Source organism: Carica papaya, chromosome 3 (assembly GCF_054855325.1).
Source record: "Carica papaya isolate Zhongbai chromosome 3, ASM5485532v1, whole genome shotgun sequence".
Lineage (NCBI taxonomy): Eukaryota > Viridiplantae > Streptophyta > Magnoliopsida > Brassicales > Caricaceae > Carica > Carica papaya.
The window spans coordinates 23,311,731-23,330,347 of NC_142311.1; the positions used below are offsets into that span (position 1 = coordinate 23,311,731).

Consider the following 18,617-nt stretch of genomic DNA (forward strand, 5'->3'; position numbering starts at 1 on the left):
AGGTGCAGTGTGCACGCACAAGGAAATAAATGACGGGAGCGGGGAGGGAACGAGAAGGAGTGTATGTATTTGCAGCGCAGAATGAAAGGGGTGCGATCATACTAGCACTAACGCACCAGATCCCATCAGAACTCCGTAGTCAAGTATGTTTGGGCGAGAGTAGTACTAGGATGGGTGACCTCCTCGGAAGTCCTCATGTTGCACCCATTTTTTTGCAGATGGGGCATTCGATGTTACGCACGACTGAAACTATGGTCCGCTGGTTTATTCGCAAATATGACTCAAGGCGCCGGGGCATTTTACTTAATATTAGAGCGAGAAGTAGAGGTGCAGTGTGCACGCACATGGAAAGAAATGATAGGAGGAGGGAGGGAAGGAGAAGGAGTGTATGTATTTGCAGCGCGGAATGAAACAGGTGCGATCATACCAGCAATAATGCACCGGATCCCATCAAAACTCCGTAGTTAAGTGTGCTTGGGCGAGTGTTGTTCTAAGAGTGGTGACCTCTTGGGAAGTCCTCGTGTTGCACCTATTTTTTTGTATATGGGGCGTTCAATGTTACGTGTGACTGGAACTATGGTCCTGTGGTTTATTCGTAAATGTGAGTCAAGACGCATGGGCATTTTACTTGATATTAAAATGAGAAGTAGAGGTGTAGTTTGCATGCACAAGGAAACAAATGACTTGGGGGGGGGGGAAGAGAAGAAATGTATCTATTTGCAGCGTGTAATGATATGGATGCGATCATACCAGCACTAATATATCAGATCCAATCATAACTCCGCAGTTAAGTGTGCTTTGGCGAGAGTAGTACAAGGATGGGTGACCACCTTGGAAGTCCTCGTGTTGCACCCATTTTTTGCAGATGGGGCGTTCGATGTTACGCGTGATTAGAACTATGGTCCACTAGTTTATTCATAAATGTGAGTTCCCACGCCGGGGCATTTTGTTTACTTTTTTTCGTGCACTCATTTATAGTCCACCACGTTATAAGAGAGTCATTACAAGCATCTTACATAGTAGAACAACGAAAAAAAAAGGTGTGGCAGGTGGTCCTTTAATCTTTGCATGAGTCGAGATGTCAGGTATTTTGCTTGATATTAGAACTAGAAATAGAGATGCAGTGTGCGCGCACAGCGAAAAAAATGACGGGAGAGGGGAGGAAAGAAGATGGGGTATATGTATTTACAATGCAAAAAGGAAGGGGTGCGATCATACCAGCACTAATGCACCGGATCCCATCGAACTGTGCAGTTAAGCATGCTTGGGCGAGAGTGGTAATAGGATCGGTAACCTCTCGAGAAGTCCTCGTGTTGCACTGTCTTTTTACAAACGGGGGCGTAAAACGATACACGTGATCGGAGCCACCATCCGCTGGCGTGAGTCGGGTCACCATAAAATTTTGCTTACTATTTTTTTGTGCATTCATTTATAGTCTACCACATGATAAGAGTGTCATTACAAGCATCTTACATAGTAGAATAAAGAAAAATGAGGTATGGTGGGAGATCCTTTCTTCTGGGCGTGAGTCGAGGCGTCGGGACATTTTGCTTGATATTAGAACTATAAACAGAGGTGTAGTGTGCGCGCACAGCAAAAAAAAATATGGGTGGGGGAGGGAAGGAGAAGGGGTATATGTATTTACAGCGCAGAATGGAAGGGGTGCAATCATACTAGCACTAATACACCAGATCCCATCGAACTTCGTAGTTAAGTGTGCTTGGGCGAGAGCAGTACTAAGATGGGTGACCTCTTGGGAAATCCTCGTGTTGCACTCGTCTTTTTGCGAATGCGGTGTCAAATGTTACACGAGATCGGAGCGACAGTCCATCGGCATGAGTAGCGACATTGAAACATTTTGCTTAATATTTTACGTGCATTTATTTATAGTCCACCACGTTATAAGAGTCTCATTACGAGAGTCTTACATTGTAGAACAACGAAAAAACAGGTGCAATGGGCCTCTGTTCTTCTGGGCGTGAGCCGAAGCGACATGGCATTTCACTCTATATTAGAACTAGAAGCAAAGATGCGGTATGCCCGCACAGTGAAATAAATGATGGGAGGGGGGAGGGAAGGAGAAGGGCTATATGTATTTGCAGGGGGGAATAGGACAGTTGCGATCATACAAACACTAATGCACAAGATCCTATCAGAACTCTGTAGTCAAACGTGCTTGGGCGAGATTTGTTCTAGGATGGGTGACCTCCTGGAAAGTCTCGCGTTGAACCCGTCTTTTTGTAGACGGGGTGTTAAACGTTAAGCGCGATTGAAGCTACAGTCTACCGGTATGAGTCACGGGGCCTGAAAATTTTACTTTTGTGCATTCATTTATAGTCCACCACGTGATAAGAGTGTCATTACGAGTATCTTACATAATATAACAATGAAAAAGGAAGTGCAGCGGGCGATTCGTTCATCCGGGCATGAGTCGAGGCACCAGATTATTTTGCTTGATATTAGAATTAGAAACAAATGTGTGGTGTGTGCGCACAATGAAACAAATGACGGGAGGGGGGAGGGAAGGAGAAGGGGTATATATACTTGTAGCACGGAATGGAAGGGGTGCGATTATACCAACACTAACGCATCGGATCCTGTCGAACTCCGCAGTTAAGCATGCTCTGATGAAAGCAGTACTATGATGGGTGACCTCCTGGAAAGTCCTCGTGTTCCACTCGTCTTTTTACTAACGGGACATTAAACATTATGCACGATCAGAGCCATTTTCCCCGGAGTGAGTTGCGACGCCTAAACATTTTGCTTAATATTTTTCATGCATTCATTTATAGTTTGCCATATGATAAGAGTGTTATTACGAGCATCTTACATAGTAGGATAACAAAAACCGAGGTACAGCGGGTAGTCCATTCATCTGGGTGTGAGTCGAGGCACTAGAAAATTTTGCTCGATATTAGAACTATAAGTAAAGGTACGGTGTTCGCGCATAGTGAAACAAGTAACAGTGGAGGAAGGGAGGGAGAAGGGGTATATGTATTTACAGCGCAAAATAGAAGATGTGTGATCATACTAGAACTAATGCACCGGATCCCATCGAACTCCGTAGTGAGCTTGCTTTGGCGAGAGTAGTACTAGAATGGGTGACCTTCTGGGAAGTCCTCGTGTTGCGCCCGTCTTTTTGCGGATGGGGTGTTAAACATTATGTGTGATAGGATCCATAGTCCGCCGACGTTAGTTGCGACGCTAGAATATTTTGCTTAATATTTTTCGTGCATTCATTTATAATCCACTACATGATAAGAGTGTCATTATGAGCATCTTACATAGTAGAACAACGAAAAATGAGGTACAACAGGCGATCCGTTTATCTAGCCGTGAGTCGAGGTGCTCGGACATTTCGCTTGATATTAGAACTAGAAACAGAGGTGTAGTGTGCACGCACAGTGAAACAAATGACGGGAGGGGGGAGGGAAGGAGAATGGGTATATGTATTTGCAGCACGGAATGGAAGGGGTGCAATCATACCAACACTAATGCACCGGATCCTGTCGAACTCCGCAGTTAAGCATGCTCTGGTGAAAGCAGTACCAGGATGGGTGACCTCCTGCAAAGTCCTCGTGTTCTACCCGTCTTTTAATGTACGAAGCGTTAAATGTTACACATGACCGGAGCCACAGTCCGCCAGTGTGAGTCGCAGCGTTAAGAGATTTTGCTTAATATTTTTCATGCATTCATTTATAGTCCATCACGAGATAAGAATGTCATTACGAGTATCTTACATAGTAGAACAACAAAAACAAAGTTGTGGCAGGCAGTCTGTTCATCTGGGCATGAGTCGAGACGCCTGGGCATTTCGCTTGATATTAGAACTAGAAACAGAGGTGCAGTGTGCGCGCACAATAAAAAAAATGACGGGAGGGGAGAGGGAATGAGAAATGGTATATGTATTTACAGCACAGAATGAAAGGGGTGCAATCATACCAGCACTAATGCATCGGATCCCATCGAACTTCGTAGTTAAATGTTCTTGGGCGAGAGTCATACTAGGATGGGTGACCTCCTGGGAAGTCCTCTTGTTGCAGTTGTCTTTTTACAGACGACGCGTTAAACATTACGCACGACGGGAGATACGATCCACTAGTTCATTCGCCTACATAAGTCATGGCGTCGGGGTATTTTGCTTAATATTTTTCGTGTATTCATTTATATTTCATTACAAGATAAGAGTATTATTACGAGTAATAGTAGAACAACAAAACTAGATGTGCGGCGGGCGGTACGTTCATCTGGGTGTTGTCGAGGCGCTGGGGCATTTCGCTATATATTAGAACTAGAAGCAGAGGTGTGGTGTGTGCGTACAGTAAAACAAATTATGAGAGGGGTGAGGGAAGGAGAAGGGGTATATGTATTTGCAACGCGGAATGGAAGTGGTGCAATCATACTAGCACTAATTCACAAGATCCCATCAGAACTCCGCAGTTAAGCATGCTTGGGCGAGAGTAGTACTTGGATGGGTGACCACCTGGAAAGGCCTCGTGTTGTATCCGTCTTTTTGCAGACGGGGCAGTAAATGTTACGCTGGACTGGATCCATGGTCTGTAGGTTCATTCGCAAACGTGAGTCGCAGCACCGGGATATCTTTGTTAATATTCTTGCATTCATTTATAGTCCACTACGTGATAAGATTGTTCTTATGAGTATCTTATAAAGTAGAACAACAAAAACAGAGGTGTAGCGAGCGGTCCATTCATCTGGGCGTGAGTCGAGCGCATCTTACATAGTAAGACAACAAAACTACAAGTACGGCGAGCAGTTCGTTCATATAGGCATCAGTCAAGGCACCGGGGTATTTTAGTTGATATTAGAACTAGAAATAGAGGTGTGGTGGGCACGCACAACGAAACAAATGATGGGAGGGAAGAGGGAAGGAGAAGGGATATATGTATTTGAAGGGCAGAATGAAACTGGTGCGATCATACCAGCACTAATGCACCAGATCCCATTAGAACTCCACTGTTAGGGGTGCTTGGGCCAGAGTAGTACTAGGATTGGTGACCTCATTGGAAGTCCCTATGTTGCACCTGTCTTTTTACAGACATAACGTTAAACGTTACACGCGATAAGGAGCCGTGGTCTACCAGTTCATTCGCCAGCATGAGTCGTGATGCGAAGGCATTTTGTTTAATATTTTAATGCATTCATTTATAGTCCACCACATGATAAGAGTATCATTACAAGCATCTTAATTAGTAGAACAACGAAAACAGAGGTACGGCGGGCGGTCCGTTCATTTGGGCATCTGCCAAGAAATTTCGCTTGATATTAGAACTAGAAGCAGAGGTGCGGCGTGTGCGTAGCGAAACAAATGATGGGAGGGGAGAGGGAAGGAGAAGGGATGTGATCATACCAGCACTAGTTCACCGGATCCCATCAGAACTCCGAAGTTATGCGTGCTTGGGCAAGAGTAGTATTAGGATGGATGATCTCCTGGGAGGTCCTCGTGTTGCATCCTTCTTTTTGTAGACCTGACGTTAAATGTTATGTGAGACCGGAGCGACAGTCCGACAGTTCATTTGCAAACATGAGTCATGCCGCCGGGACATTTTGCTTAAAATTTTTCGTGCATTCAATTAAAGCCCACCACGTGATAAGATTGTCATTGCGAGTATCTTAAATTGTAGAACAATAAAAAATGAGGTATGGTGGGCGATCCATTATTATGGGCATGAGTCGAGGCATCAGGGCATTTCATTGGATATTAGAACCAGAAGCAGAGGTGAGGTGCGTGCACAACGAAAAAAATGACGGGAGGGGAGAGGGAAGGAGAAGGGGTATATGCATTTGCGGCGAAAAAAAAAATGGTGCGATCATACCAGCACTAGTTCACCGGATCCCATCATAACTCCACAATTAAGCGTTTTTGGGTGAGAGTAGAAATAGGATGGGTAACTTTCTTGTAAGTCCTCATGTTGCACCATTCTTTTTGTAGACGGGGCGTTAAACGTTACGCGGGATGGGAGCGACGGTCCGTCAATTCATTCGCAAACGTGAGTCATGGTGCTGGGACATTTTGCTTAATATTTTTTCCCCATTCAACGAAAGCCCATCATGTGATGAGAGTGTCATTGCGAGTATCTTACATAATTGAACAACAAAAAACATAGTGCGGCGGGTGTTACATTCATATGGTCATGAATCGAGGCGCTGGGGCATTTCACTTGATATTATAACTAGAAGCAGAGGTGATGTGTGCGCACATCGAAACAAATGATGGGAGGGGAGAGTGAAGTAGAAGGGGTATACAAACTAAAATTGATGTGATCATACTAGCACTAATTCACTAGATCCCATCAAAACTCCACAGTTAAGCGTACTTGGGTGGGAGTAGTACTAAGATGGGTGACTCTTGGGAAGTCCTCATGTTGCATCCTTCTTTTTACAGACGAGACGTTAAATGTTACGCGGGACCAGAGCGACAATCCACCGGTTTGTTCGCAAATATGAGTCACGGTGTCGAAGCATTTTGCTTAATATTATTCGTGCATTCAATTCTATCCCACTGCATGATAAGAGTGTTATTATGAGTATCTTACATAGTAGGACAATGAAAATAGATGTGCGACGGGTGATCCGTTCATTTGGGCATGGCCAGGGCATTTTGCTTGATATTGAAACTAGAAACAGAGATGAGGTATGTGTGTACAGTGATACAAATGATCGTAGGGGGGAGGGAAGGCGAAGGGGCACATTCATTTGTAGCAGGGAATGGGATGGGCGTGATCAGTCCAACACTAATGCCCTGAATCCCATAAGAACTCTGTACTTAAGTGTCCTTTGAATCCTACTGAATCCTCATGTTGCACCTGTCTTTTTTCAGATGGAGCATTAAGCATTATGCACGACCGGAGACATAGTCCACTGGTTCATTCGCTGGCGTGAGTCTTGGCGCAATTCATTTACAGTCCACCACGTGATAAGAATTTCATTACGAGTAGGTTATATAGTAGAATAATAAAAAACGAGGTGCGGCGGATGGTTCGTTCATTTGAGCATGAGTCGAGATGCTGGGGCATTTTGCTTGATATTAGAATTAGAAGTAGAGGTGTGGGGTGCACACACAGTAAACAAAATGATGGGAGAGGGGAGGGAAGGAGAAGGGGTATATTTATTTGCAGCGCGAAATGGAATAAATGCGATCATACTAACACTAATTCACCGAATCCCACCAGAACTCCACAATTAAGCGTTTTTGGGCGAGAGTAGTACTAGGATGGATGACTTCCTGGGAAGTCCTCGTGTTGCACCCTTCTTTTTGCAGATGGAGCATTAAACATTGCAAAGGACTGGAGCAACGGTCTGCCGGTTCATTCACAAACGTGAGTCACAGCGTTGGGGTATTTTGCCTAATATTTTTTGTGCATTCAATTAAAGCCCATCATGTGATAAGAGTGTATTATGAGTATCATACATAGCAGAACAACGAAAATAAAAGTGTGGCGGGCGATCTGTTCATATGGGCATGGGTTGAGGCGTCGGGGCATTTCACTTGATATTAGAACTAGAAATAGAGGTGAAGGGTGCGCGTACAGCAAAACAAATGACGGGAGGGGGGAGGGAAGGCGAAGGGGCACATGCATTTGTAGTGCAGAATGGGACGGGTGCGATCAAGCCAGCACTCATGCACTGAATCCCATAAGAACTCTGCAGTTAAGTATCATTTGGTTAAAGTAGTACTAAGATTGTTGACCTCTTGAAAAGTCCTCGTGTTACACCTATTTTTTTGCACACGAGGCATTAAATGTTACGCGCGACCAGAACAACGGTCCGTCAATTTATTCGCAAACGTGAGTCGTGGCGTCAGATCATTTTGCTTAATTTTTTTCGTGCATTTATTTCATCTTGGCGTGAGTCAAGCCGCCGAGGCATTTTGTTTGATATTAGAATTAGAAGCAGAGGTATGGGGTGCACGCACAGCGAGAAAAATGACGAGAGTGGGGAGGGAAGGAGAAGGGGTATATGTATTTTCAGCGTGCATGGAACGGGTGCGATCATACCAGCACTAATTCACCGGATCCCATCATAACTCCGCAGTTAAGCGTTTTTGGGTGAGAGTAGTACTAAGATGGTTGACCTCTTGGAAAGTCCTCGTGTTGCATCCTTCTTTTTCCACATGAGGTAATAAATGTTACGCGCCACCAGAACCACGATCCGTCGGTTAATTTGCAAACGTGAGTCGCGGTGTCAGGGCACTTTGCTTAATATTTTTTGTGCATTCATTTATAGTCCACCACATTATAAGAGTCTCTTTACGAGCATTTTACATGGTAGAAAAACAAAAAATGAGGTATGGTGGGCGGTCCGTTCATCTGGGCGTGAGTCGAACCGTCGGGACATTTCGCTTGATATTAGATTTAGAATAAGAGGTGCGGGGTACGCGCACAACGAAAAAAATGATGGGAAGGGGGAGGGAAGGAGAAGGCTATATGTATTTGCAGTAGTAAATTGAATAAGTACGATCATACCAGCAGTAATTCTCCGAATCCCATCAGAACTCCGTAGTTAAGCATTTTTGGGCAAGAATAGTACTAGGATGGATAACTTCCTGGGAAGTCCTTGTGTTGTACCTTTCTTTTTGGAGATGGAGCGTTAAACGTTGCGTTCAGCATCGGGGCATTTTGCTTAATATTTTTCGTGCATTCAATTAAAGCCATCACGTGATAAGAGTATTATTATAAGCATCTTAAATAGTAGAACAATGAAAAACAAGGTGTAGTGGGCGATCCGTTCATATGGGCATGAGTCGAAGCGACGGGGCATTTTTCTTTATATTAGAACTAGAAGCAGAGGTTAGATGTGCACACAGCGAAACAAATGATGGGAGGGGAGAGGGAAGGAGAATGGGCATATATATTTGCGGCGCAAACAAGAAACGGTGCTATCATACCAGCACTAGTTCACCGGATCAAATTAGAACTCTGTAGCTAAGTGTGCTTGGGTGAGAGTAGTACTAGGATGGGTCACCTCCTGGGAAGTTCTCGTGTTGAACCTTTTTTTTACAGACAGGGCGTTAAACGTTACGCGGGACCGGAGCGACAGTCCACCAGTTCATTCGTAAATGTGAGTCACGTCGCTGGGGCATTTTGCTTAATATTATTCGTGCATTCAATTATAGCCCACCATGTGATAAGATTGTTATTACGAGCATCTTACATAGTAGAACAACAAAAAAAGAGGTGTGGCGGGTGTTCTGTTCATATGGACATGAGTCGAGGCACCAAGAAATTTTGCTCGATATTAGAACTAGAAGTAGAGGTGAGTTGTGCGCACAGCGAAACAAATGATGGGAAGGGAGAGGGAAGGGGAAGGGGTATATGTATTTGCGGTACAAACAAGAACGGTTGCGATCATGCCAGCACTAGTTCACTGGATCCCATTAGAACTCCACAGTTAAGCATGTTTGGCCAAGAGTAGAACAAGGATGGGTGGTTCCTCGGAAGTCCTCGTGTTGCACCCTTGTTTTTGTAGATGGAGCATTACACATTACGCGAGACCAGAGTGACGATCTGCTTGTTCATTTACAAATGTGAGTCACGGCACCGAAGTATTTTGCTTAATATTTTTTGAGCATTCAACTAAAGCCAATCATTTAATGAAACTGTCATCACAAGCAGCTTAAATAGTAGAATAATGAAAAATGAGGTGCGGCGGGCGATCTGTTCATATGGACATAAGTCGAGGCACTGGGGGCCTTTCGCTTGATATTAGAACTAGAAGCAGAAGTTAGGTGCACGCACAAAGAAACAAATGATAAGAGGGGAGAGGGAAGGAGAAGGGTATATGTATTTGCAGCGCAAAACAGAATGGGTGCAATCATACCAGTACTAGTTCACCGAATCCCATCAGAACTCCGCATTTAAACGTGATTTGGTAAGAGTAGTACTAGGATGGGTGACCTCTTGGGAAGTCCTCGTGTTGCACCATTCTTTTTGCAGACGGGGTGTTAAACGTTATGCAGGACTAGAGCGACGGTCTGCCGGTTCATTCGCAAACGTGAGTCACGGCACCGGGACATTTTGTTTAATATTTTTTCTACATTCAATTAAAGTCCATCACGTGATAAGAGTATCATTTAGAGCACCTTACATAATAGAACAACAAAAAATGAGGTGCGGCAGGCAATCCGTTCATATGTGCATCAGTCGAGGTGTTAGAGCATTTTGCTTGATATTATAACTAGAATAAAAGGTGAGGTACGTGCACAGCAAAACAAATGATGGGAGGGGAGAGGGAAGGAGAAGGGGTATATGTCTTTGCAGTGTAAATTAGATCGGTTGAGATCATACGAGTAGTAGTTCACCAGATCCCATCAGAACTTCGCAGTTATGCGTGCTTGGACAAGAGTAGTACTAGGATAGGTGACCTCCTTGGAAGTTCTTGTGTTGCACCCTTATTTTTACAGATGGGGCATTAAACGTTTTTCAGAACTTGAGTGAAAGTTCACCGGTTCATTCACAAAAGTGAGTCACGGCGCCGTGACATTTTTCTTAATATTTTTTGCGTATTCAATTAAAGCCCATCACCTGATAAGAGTGCCCTTGTGAGCATCTTAAATTATAGAACAACAAAATTGAGGTGCGGCACTATCCGTTCATATGGGCATGAGTTGAGGCGTCGAGGCTGATATTAGAATTTGATGCAGAGGTGAGGTGCGCACACAGCAAAACAAATGACGGGAGGAGAGAGGGAAGGAGAAGAGGCATATGTATTTGCAGCACAAACTAGAATGGGTGCAATCATACCAGCACTAGTTCACTGGATCCAATTAGAACTCCACAGTTAAGCGTGCTGGGGCGAGAGTAGTACTAAGATTAATGACCTACTTGGAAGTCCTCGTGTTGCACCATTCTTTTTGCAGACGGGGCGTTAAATATTATGCAGGATTGGAGCGATGGTTTTCTAGTTCATTCGAAAATGTGAGTCATAATGCTAGGGTATTTTGCTTAATATTTTTCGCACATTTAATTAAATCCTATCACATAATAAAAGTGTAATTACGAGTATCTTAGATAGCAAAATAACGAAAAATGAGGTACGACAGGTGATCCGTTCATATGGCCATGAGTCGAGGCACCAGGGCATTTCACTTGATATTAGAACTAGAAGCAGAGGTGAGGTGCAAGCACAGCGAAACAAATGACAGGAGGGGAGAGGGAAGACGAAGGGCTATATGTATTTGCAGCACAAACTAGAACATGTGCGATCACACCAGCACTAGTTCCTTGGATCCCATCAGAACTCCACAGTTAATCGTGCCTGTGCGAGAGTAGTACTAAGATGGGTGACCTCTTGGAAAATTCTCGTGTTGCACCCGTCTTTCTGTAGACGGGGCGTTAAACATTACGTGGGACTGGAGCGACGGTCCGCCGGGTGATTCGCCGGCGTGAGTCTTGGCGCCATGGAATTTTGCTTAATATTTTTCATGCATTCATTTATAGTCCACAACGTGATAAGAGTGTCATTATTAGCAGCTTAGATAGTAGAATTAAAAAAAATGAGGTGCGACAAACAGTCCATTCATTTGGGCACGAGTCAAGCCGTTGGAGCATTTCACTTGATATTAGAATTAGAAGCAGAGATGAGGTGCTCACACAGTGAAACAAATGACGGGAGGGGGGAGGGAAGGAAAAGGGGTATCTCTATTTGCGGTGCGAAATGGAACGAGTGCGATCATACTACCACTAATTCACCGAATCCCATCAGAACTCTGCAGTTAAGCATTTTTAGGCGAGAGTAATACTAGGATGGGTGACCTCCTAGGAAGTCCTCATGTTTTACCCTTCTTTTTGCAGACGGCACAATAAATATTACGCGGGACCGGAGCGACGATTCGCCAGTTCATTCGCAAACGTGAGTCATGGTGCCGGGACATTTCACTTAATATTTTTCGTGCATTCTATTAAATCCCATCACGTGATAAGAGTGTTATTACGAGTATCTTATATAGTATAACAACAAAAACAGAGGTATGGCAGGCAATCCGTTCATATGGGCAGGAGTCGAGACACTGGGGCATTTTTCTTGATACTAGAACTAGAAGTAGAGGTGAGGTGTGTGCACACAGCGAAATAAATGATGGGAGGAGGGAGGGAAGGAGAAGGGGCACATGCACTTGTAGTGCAAAATGGTACGGGTTCGATAATACTAGCATTAATGCACCGATTCCCATAAGAACTCTGCAGTTAAGTGTCCTCGGGTGAGAGTAGTACTAAGATGGTTGACTTCTTGGAAAGTCCTCGTGTTGCACCTATTTTCGTGCATACGAGAAAATAAATGTTACACGCGACCAGAACCACGATCTGTCGGTTCATTTGCAAGCGTGAGTCGCAGCGTCATGGCATTTTGTTAAATATTTTTTGTGCATTCATTTGTAGTCCACCAAGTGATAAGAGTGTCTTTATGAGTATCTTACATAGTAGAACAATGAAAAATGAGGTGCGGCAGGCGGTCTATTCATCTAAGTGTGAGTCGAGCCGCCGGGGCATTTCGCTTGATATTAGAATTAGAAACAGAGGTGCGGGGTGCGCGTACAACAAAAAAAATGACGGGAGAAGCGAGGGAAGGAGAAGGGGCAAATCTACTTACAGCGCGAAATTGAACAGGTGCGATCATACCAGTACTAATTCGTTCATTTATTTATAGTCCACCACGTTATAAGAGTCTCATTATGAGCATCTTACATAGTAGAACAATAAAAAATGAGGTGCGACAGGCAGATCGTTAATCTGAGCGTGAGTCAAGCTGCTGGGGCACTTTGTTTGATATTAGAATTAGAAAAAGAGGTGTGGGGTGCACGTACAGCGAAAAAAATGATGGGAAAAGGGAGAGAAGGAGAAGGAGTATATGTATTTGTAGTGCAAAATGGAATGGGTGCGATCATACCAGTACTACTTCATTGGATCCCACCAGAACTCCGCAATTAAGCGTTTTTGGGCGAGAGTAGTACTAAGATGGATGACCTCCTGGGAAATTATCGTGTTGCACCCTTCTTTTTGTAGACAAGACGCTAAACGTTACGCGGGACCAGAGCGATGGTCCGCGGGTTTATTTGTAAACGTGAGTCACGATGCCGGGTCATTTTTTTTAATATTTTTCGTGCATTCAATTAAAGCTCATCACGTGATAAGAGTGTTATTACAAGTATCTTACATAGTAAAACAATGAAAAAAGAGGTGCAGTGGGCAATCTATTGATATGGGCATGAATCGAGGCGCCGATGTATTTCGCTCGATATTAGAACTACAAGCTGAGGTGAGGTGTGCGCACAGTGAAAAAAATGATGGGAGGGGAGAGGGAAGGAGAAAGGGTATATGTACTTGCGGCGCAAACTAGAACGGGTGCGATCATACTAGCACTAGTTCACCGGATCCCATCAGAACTCCGCAGTTAAGTGTGCTTGGGCGAGAGTAGTACTAGGATGGGTGATCTCCTGGGAACTTCTCGTGTTGATCCTTTCTTTTTGCAGACGGTGCATTAAACATTCAACTGGACCGGAGCAATGGTCCGTCGGTTTATTTGCAAACGTGAGTCACAGCACTGGGGCATTTTTCTTAATATTTTTTCAGCATTCAATTAAAGCCCATCACTTGATGAGAGTGTCATTGTAAGCATATTAAATAGTAGAAAAATAAAAAACGAGAGGCGGCGAGCTATCCGTTCATATGGGCATGAGTCGAGATGTCGGGGTATTTCGCTTGATATTAGAACTAGAAGAAGAGGTGAGGTGCGCGCACAGCATAATAAATGATGGGAGGGGAGAGTGAAGGAGAAGGGGTATATGTATTTGCGGCGTAAACAAGAACGGATGAGATCATACCAGCACTAGTTAACCAGATCCCATCAGAACTCCGCAGTTAAATGTACTTGGGCGAGAGTAGTACTAGGATGGGTGATCTTGTGGGAAGTCCTCGTGTTGTACCCTTCTTTTTGCAGACGGGCGTTAAATGTTACATGAGACCGTAGTGACGGTTCACCAGTTCATTTATAAATGTGAGTCACGGCACCGGGGTATTTTGCTTAATATTTTTTCAACATTGAATTGAAGCCCATCACGTGATAATTGTATCATTGCGAGCATCTTAAAAAGTATAATAACGAAAAACAAGGTACGGCAGGTGATCCGTTCGTATGGGCATGTGTCGAGGTGTTAGGGTATTTCGGTTGATATTAGAACTAGAAGGAGAGGTGAGGTGCGCGCACAGCAAAACAAATGACGGTAGGGGAGAAGGAAGGAGAATTGGCATATGTATTTTCGGCGCAAATAAGAAAGGGTGCGATCATACCAGCAATAATACACCGGATCCCATTAGAACTCCACAGTTAAGCGTGCTTGGGCGAGAGTCGTACTAAGATAGGTGACTCCTGGGAAGTTCTCGTGTTGCACCCATCTTTTTACAGACGGGGCATTAAACGTTATGCGAGACCAGAGCGATGATCTGCCGGTTCATTCGCAAACGTGAGTCATGGCGCCAGGGCATTTTGCTTAATATTTTTCGTGCATTCAATTAAAGCCCATCACGTGATAAAAGTGTTATTACGAGTATCTTATATAGTAGAAAAACAAAAATAGAAGTGCGGTGGGTGATCCGTTCATATGGGAATGAGACGAAGCACCTGGGCATTTCGCTTGATATTAGAACTAGAAGCAAAGTTGAAGTGCGCGCACAGCGAAAAAAATGACGGGAGGGGAGAGGGAAGGAGAAGGGGCATATGTATTTGCAGCGCAAATAAGAAGGTTGGGATCATACCAGCAATAATTGACCGAATGCATTCAGAACTCAAAAATGATGCGTGCTTGGGGGAGAGTAGTACCAGGATGGTTGACCTCCTGGGAAGTCCTCATGTTGCACCCTCCTTTTTGCGAACAGGGCGTTAAACATTACACGAGACCGGAGCGACGGTTCATCGGTTCATTCGCAAATGTGAATCAAGGTGTCAGGGCATTTTGCTTAATATTTTTTGCGCATTCAATTAAAATCCATCACGTGATGAGAGGGTAATTGCGAGCATCTTACATAGTAGAAAATTAAAAAACGAGGTGTGGCGGGTGTTATGTTCATATGGGCATGTGTCAAGGCACCGGGGCATTTTGCTTGATATTAGAACTGGAAGCAGAGGTGAGGGAAGAGGGAAGGAGAAGAGGTATATGTATTTGTGGTGCAAATCAGAATTGGTGCGATCATACTAGCACTAGTTCACCGGATCCCATCAGAACTCCGCAGTTAAGTTTGTTTGGGCAAGAGTAGAACTAGGATGGGTGGTTCCTCAGAAGTTCTCATGTTACACCCTTATTTTTATAGACAGAGCGTTAAACGTTATGCGGGACCAGAGCGACGGTCTACCAGTTTATTTGCAAATGTGAGTCACGGCACCGGAGCATTTTGCTTAATATTTTTCACGCATTCAACTAAAGCCAATCATGTGATGAGAGTGTCATTGCAAGCAGCTTAAATAGTAGAACAACGAAAAATGAGGTGCGCCGGGCAATCCGTTCATATAGGCATAAGTCAAGGCGTCGGGGCATTTCACTTGATATTATAACTAGAAGCAGAGGTGAGGTGTGCGTGTACAGGGAAACAAATGACAGGATGGGGGAGGGAAGGAGAAGGGGCATATACATTTGTTGCACGGAATGGGATGGGTGCGATCAGACCAGCACTAATGCACCAAATCCAATAAGAACACTTCAGTTAAGTGTCCTTTAGTGATAGTAATACTAGGATTGTTGACCTCATAAAAAGTCCTCACGAGGCAATAAACATTACGCGCGACTAAAACTACAATTTATCGGTTCATTCACAAATGTGAGTCGCGGCATCTGGGCATTTTGCTTAATATTTTTCGTGCATTCATTTCATCTGGGCATGAGTCAAGCCACTAGGGCATTTTGTTTGATATTAGAATTAGAAGCAGAGGTGCGGGGTGCGCGCACAGCGAAAAAAATGATGGGGCGGAGGGAAGGAGAAGGGGTATATATATTTGTAGTGCAAAATCGAACAGGTGAGATCATACCAACACTAATTAACTGAATCCCATCAGAACTCCGCAGTTAAGCATTTTTGGGCAAGAGTAGTACTAAGATAGTTGACCTCTTGGAAAGTCCTCGTGTTGTACCCTTCTTTTTCCACACGAGGCAATAAATATTATGCACGACTGGAACCACGGTCCGTCAGTTCATTCACAAACGTGAGTCACAGCGTTAGGGAATTTTGCTTAACATTTTTTTATGTATTAATTTATAGTCCACCACGTTATAAGAGTGTTATTACGAGTATCTCACATAGTAGAATAACGAAAAATGAGGTACGGCGGGCGATCCATTCATCTGGGCGTGAGTCGAGCCGTTGGAGCATTTCGCTTGATCTTAGAATTAGAAGAAGAGGTGCAGGGTGCGTGCACAGCAAAAAAAAAATGATAACAAGGGGGAGGGAAGGAGAAGGGGTATATGTATTTACAACACGAAATGGAACAGGTGCGATTATACCAACACTAATTCATCGAATCCCATCAGAACTCTACAGTTAAGTGGGCTTAGGTGAGAATAGTACTAGGATGGGTGATCTCCTGGGAATTCCTCATGTTGCACCTATTTTTATGCACACGAGAAAATAAATGTTACACACGACCAGAACCACGGTCTGTCGGTTCATTCGCAAGTGTAAGTCGCGGCGTCAGGGCATTTTGCTGAATATTTTTTATGCATTCATTTATGGTCCACCATGTGATAAGATTGTCTTTATGAGCATCTTACATAGTAAAATAATGAAAAACGAGATGTGGCAGGCAATCTGTACATCTAGGCGTGAGTCGAGCAACCGGGGCATTTCGCTTGATATTAGAATTAGAAGTAGAGGTGCGGGGTGCACGCACAACAAAAAAAATGATGGGAGGGGGGAGGGAAGGAGAAGGGGTAGATCTACTTGCAGCGTGAAATAGAACAGGTGCGATCAAACCGGTACTAATTCTCCGGATCTCATCTTCTCTCCACGGTTAAGCATTTTTGGGCGAGAGTAGTACTAGGATGGGTGACATCCTGAGAAGTTCTCATGTTGCACTCTTCTTTTTACAGATGGGACATTAAACGTTACGTAGGACCAGAGCGACGGTCCACCGGTTCATTCACAAATGTGAGTCACGACGCCAGAGCATTTTGCTTAATATTTTTTGCGTGTTCAGTTAAAGCCCATCACGTTATAAGAGTGTTATTACGAGTATCTTACATAGTAGAACAACAAAAACAAAGGTACGAGGGGGATCCATTCATATGGGCATGAGTCGAGGCACCGGGTCATTTAGCTTTATATTAGAACTAAAAGCAGAGATGAGGTATGCGCGCACAGCGAAACAAATGACGGGAGGGGGGAGGGAAGGGAAAGGATATATGTATTTGTAGTGTAAAATGGAATTGGTGCGATCATACCAGTACTAATTCACCAAATCCCATCAGAACTCTGCAGTTAAGCGTGCTTTGGCGAGAGCAGTACAAGGATGAGTGACCTCCTAGGAAGTCCTCGTGTTGTACCCTTCTTTTTGCTAATGAGGCGTTAAATGTTACGCAGGACTGGAGTGACGGTCAACCGATTCATTCGCAAACATGACTCATGATGCCGGGGAATTTTGCTTAATATTTTTCGTGCATTCAATTAAAACCCATCACGTTATAAGAGTATTATTATGAGTGTCTTACATAGTAGAACAACGAAAATAGATGTGCATCGGGTGATCCGTTCGTATGGGTATAAGTCGAGGCGCCGGGACATTTCGCTTGATATTACAACTAGAAACAGAGGTGAGGTATGCACGTACAACGAAAACAATGACGAGATTGGGGAGAGAAGGAGAAGGGACACATGCATTTGTAGTGGGGAATGGGACGGGTGCGATAAGATGAGCACTAATGCACCGAATCCCATAGGAACTCTGCAATTAAGTGTCCTTTGGTCAGAGTAGTTCTAAGATGGTTGATCTCTTCGAAAGTCCTCGTGTTGCACCTGTTTCTTTGCACACGAGGCAATAAACTTTACGCGCGACAACCGTCGCTTCATTCGTAAATGTGAGTCGCGGTGTTAGAGCATTTTTGTTAATATTTTTCGTGCATTCATTTAAAGTCCACCATGTTATAAGAGTCTCATTACTGGCATCTTACATTATAGAACAACAAAAAATGAGGTGTTGCGGACGATCGTTTCATTTGGGCATGAGTCGAGCCACCGGTGCATTTCGTTTGATATTAGAATTATAACCAAAGGTGCGGGGTGTGCGCACAGTGAAAAAAAAGACGAGAGAGTGGAGAGAAAGAGAAGGGGGTATATGTATTTGCAGCGGAAAATGGAACAGGTGCAATCATACCAGCATTAATTCACCGGATTCCATCAGAACTCCGCAATTAAGCATTTTAGGGCAAGAGTAGTACTAGGATGGGTGACCTCCCTGGAATTTCTCGTGTTGCACCCTTCTTTTTGCAGATGGGACATTAAATGTTACGTAGGACTGAAGCGACAGTCTGCCGGTTCATTCGCAAACGTGAGTCACGACGCCAGAGCATTTTGTTTAATATTTTTTGCGCATTCAATTAAAGCCCATCACGTTATAAGAGTGTT

General features: G+C 44.0%; 17 pseudogenes; all 17 read left to right on the forward strand.

Moving 5' to 3' along the window:
• Nucleotides 1-88: 88 nt before the first annotated feature.
• Nucleotides 89-207, forward strand: LOC148266913 (5S ribosomal RNA; annotated as a pseudogene).
• A 206-nt stretch (nt 208-413) lies between these two features.
• On the forward strand, nt 414-532 carry LOC148266914 (5S ribosomal RNA; annotated as a pseudogene).
• Nucleotides 533-1,660: 1,128 nt separating this feature from the next.
• LOC148266915 (5S ribosomal RNA) lies at nt 1,661-1,778 on the forward strand (annotated as a pseudogene).
• Nucleotides 1,779-4,389: 2,611 nt separating this feature from the next.
• LOC148266916 (5S ribosomal RNA) lies at nt 4,390-4,508 on the forward strand (annotated as a pseudogene).
• Nucleotides 4,509-5,354: 846 nt separating this feature from the next.
• Nucleotides 5,355-5,473, forward strand: LOC148266917 (5S ribosomal RNA; annotated as a pseudogene).
• An 801-nt stretch (nt 5,474-6,274) lies between these two features.
• On the forward strand, nt 6,275-6,392 carry LOC148266918 (5S ribosomal RNA; annotated as a pseudogene).
• A 1,609-nt stretch (nt 6,393-8,001) lies between these two features.
• LOC148266919 (5S ribosomal RNA) lies at nt 8,002-8,120 on the forward strand (annotated as a pseudogene).
• Nucleotides 8,121-8,469: 349 nt separating this feature from the next.
• On the forward strand, nt 8,470-8,588 carry LOC148266920 (5S ribosomal RNA; annotated as a pseudogene).
• Nucleotides 8,589-8,891: 303 nt separating this feature from the next.
• On the forward strand, nt 8,892-9,010 carry LOC148266921 (5S ribosomal RNA; annotated as a pseudogene).
• A 1,736-nt stretch (nt 9,011-10,746) lies between these two features.
• Nucleotides 10,747-10,865, forward strand: LOC148266922 (5S ribosomal RNA; annotated as a pseudogene).
• A 348-nt stretch (nt 10,866-11,213) lies between these two features.
• LOC148266923 (5S ribosomal RNA) lies at nt 11,214-11,332 on the forward strand (annotated as a pseudogene).
• A 1,554-nt stretch (nt 11,333-12,886) lies between these two features.
• On the forward strand, nt 12,887-13,005 carry LOC148266924 (5S ribosomal RNA; annotated as a pseudogene).
• A 348-nt stretch (nt 13,006-13,353) lies between these two features.
• Nucleotides 13,354-13,472, forward strand: LOC148266925 (5S ribosomal RNA; annotated as a pseudogene).
• A 348-nt stretch (nt 13,473-13,820) lies between these two features.
• Nucleotides 13,821-13,939, forward strand: LOC148266926 (5S ribosomal RNA; annotated as a pseudogene).
• Nucleotides 13,940-14,286: 347 nt separating this feature from the next.
• On the forward strand, nt 14,287-14,404 carry LOC148266927 (5S ribosomal RNA; annotated as a pseudogene).
• A 3,019-nt stretch (nt 14,405-17,423) lies between these two features.
• Nucleotides 17,424-17,542, forward strand: LOC148266928 (5S ribosomal RNA; annotated as a pseudogene).
• Nucleotides 17,543-18,352: 810 nt separating this feature from the next.
• On the forward strand, nt 18,353-18,471 carry LOC148266929 (5S ribosomal RNA; annotated as a pseudogene).
• The last annotated feature ends 146 nt before the right edge of the window (nt 18,472-18,617 follow it).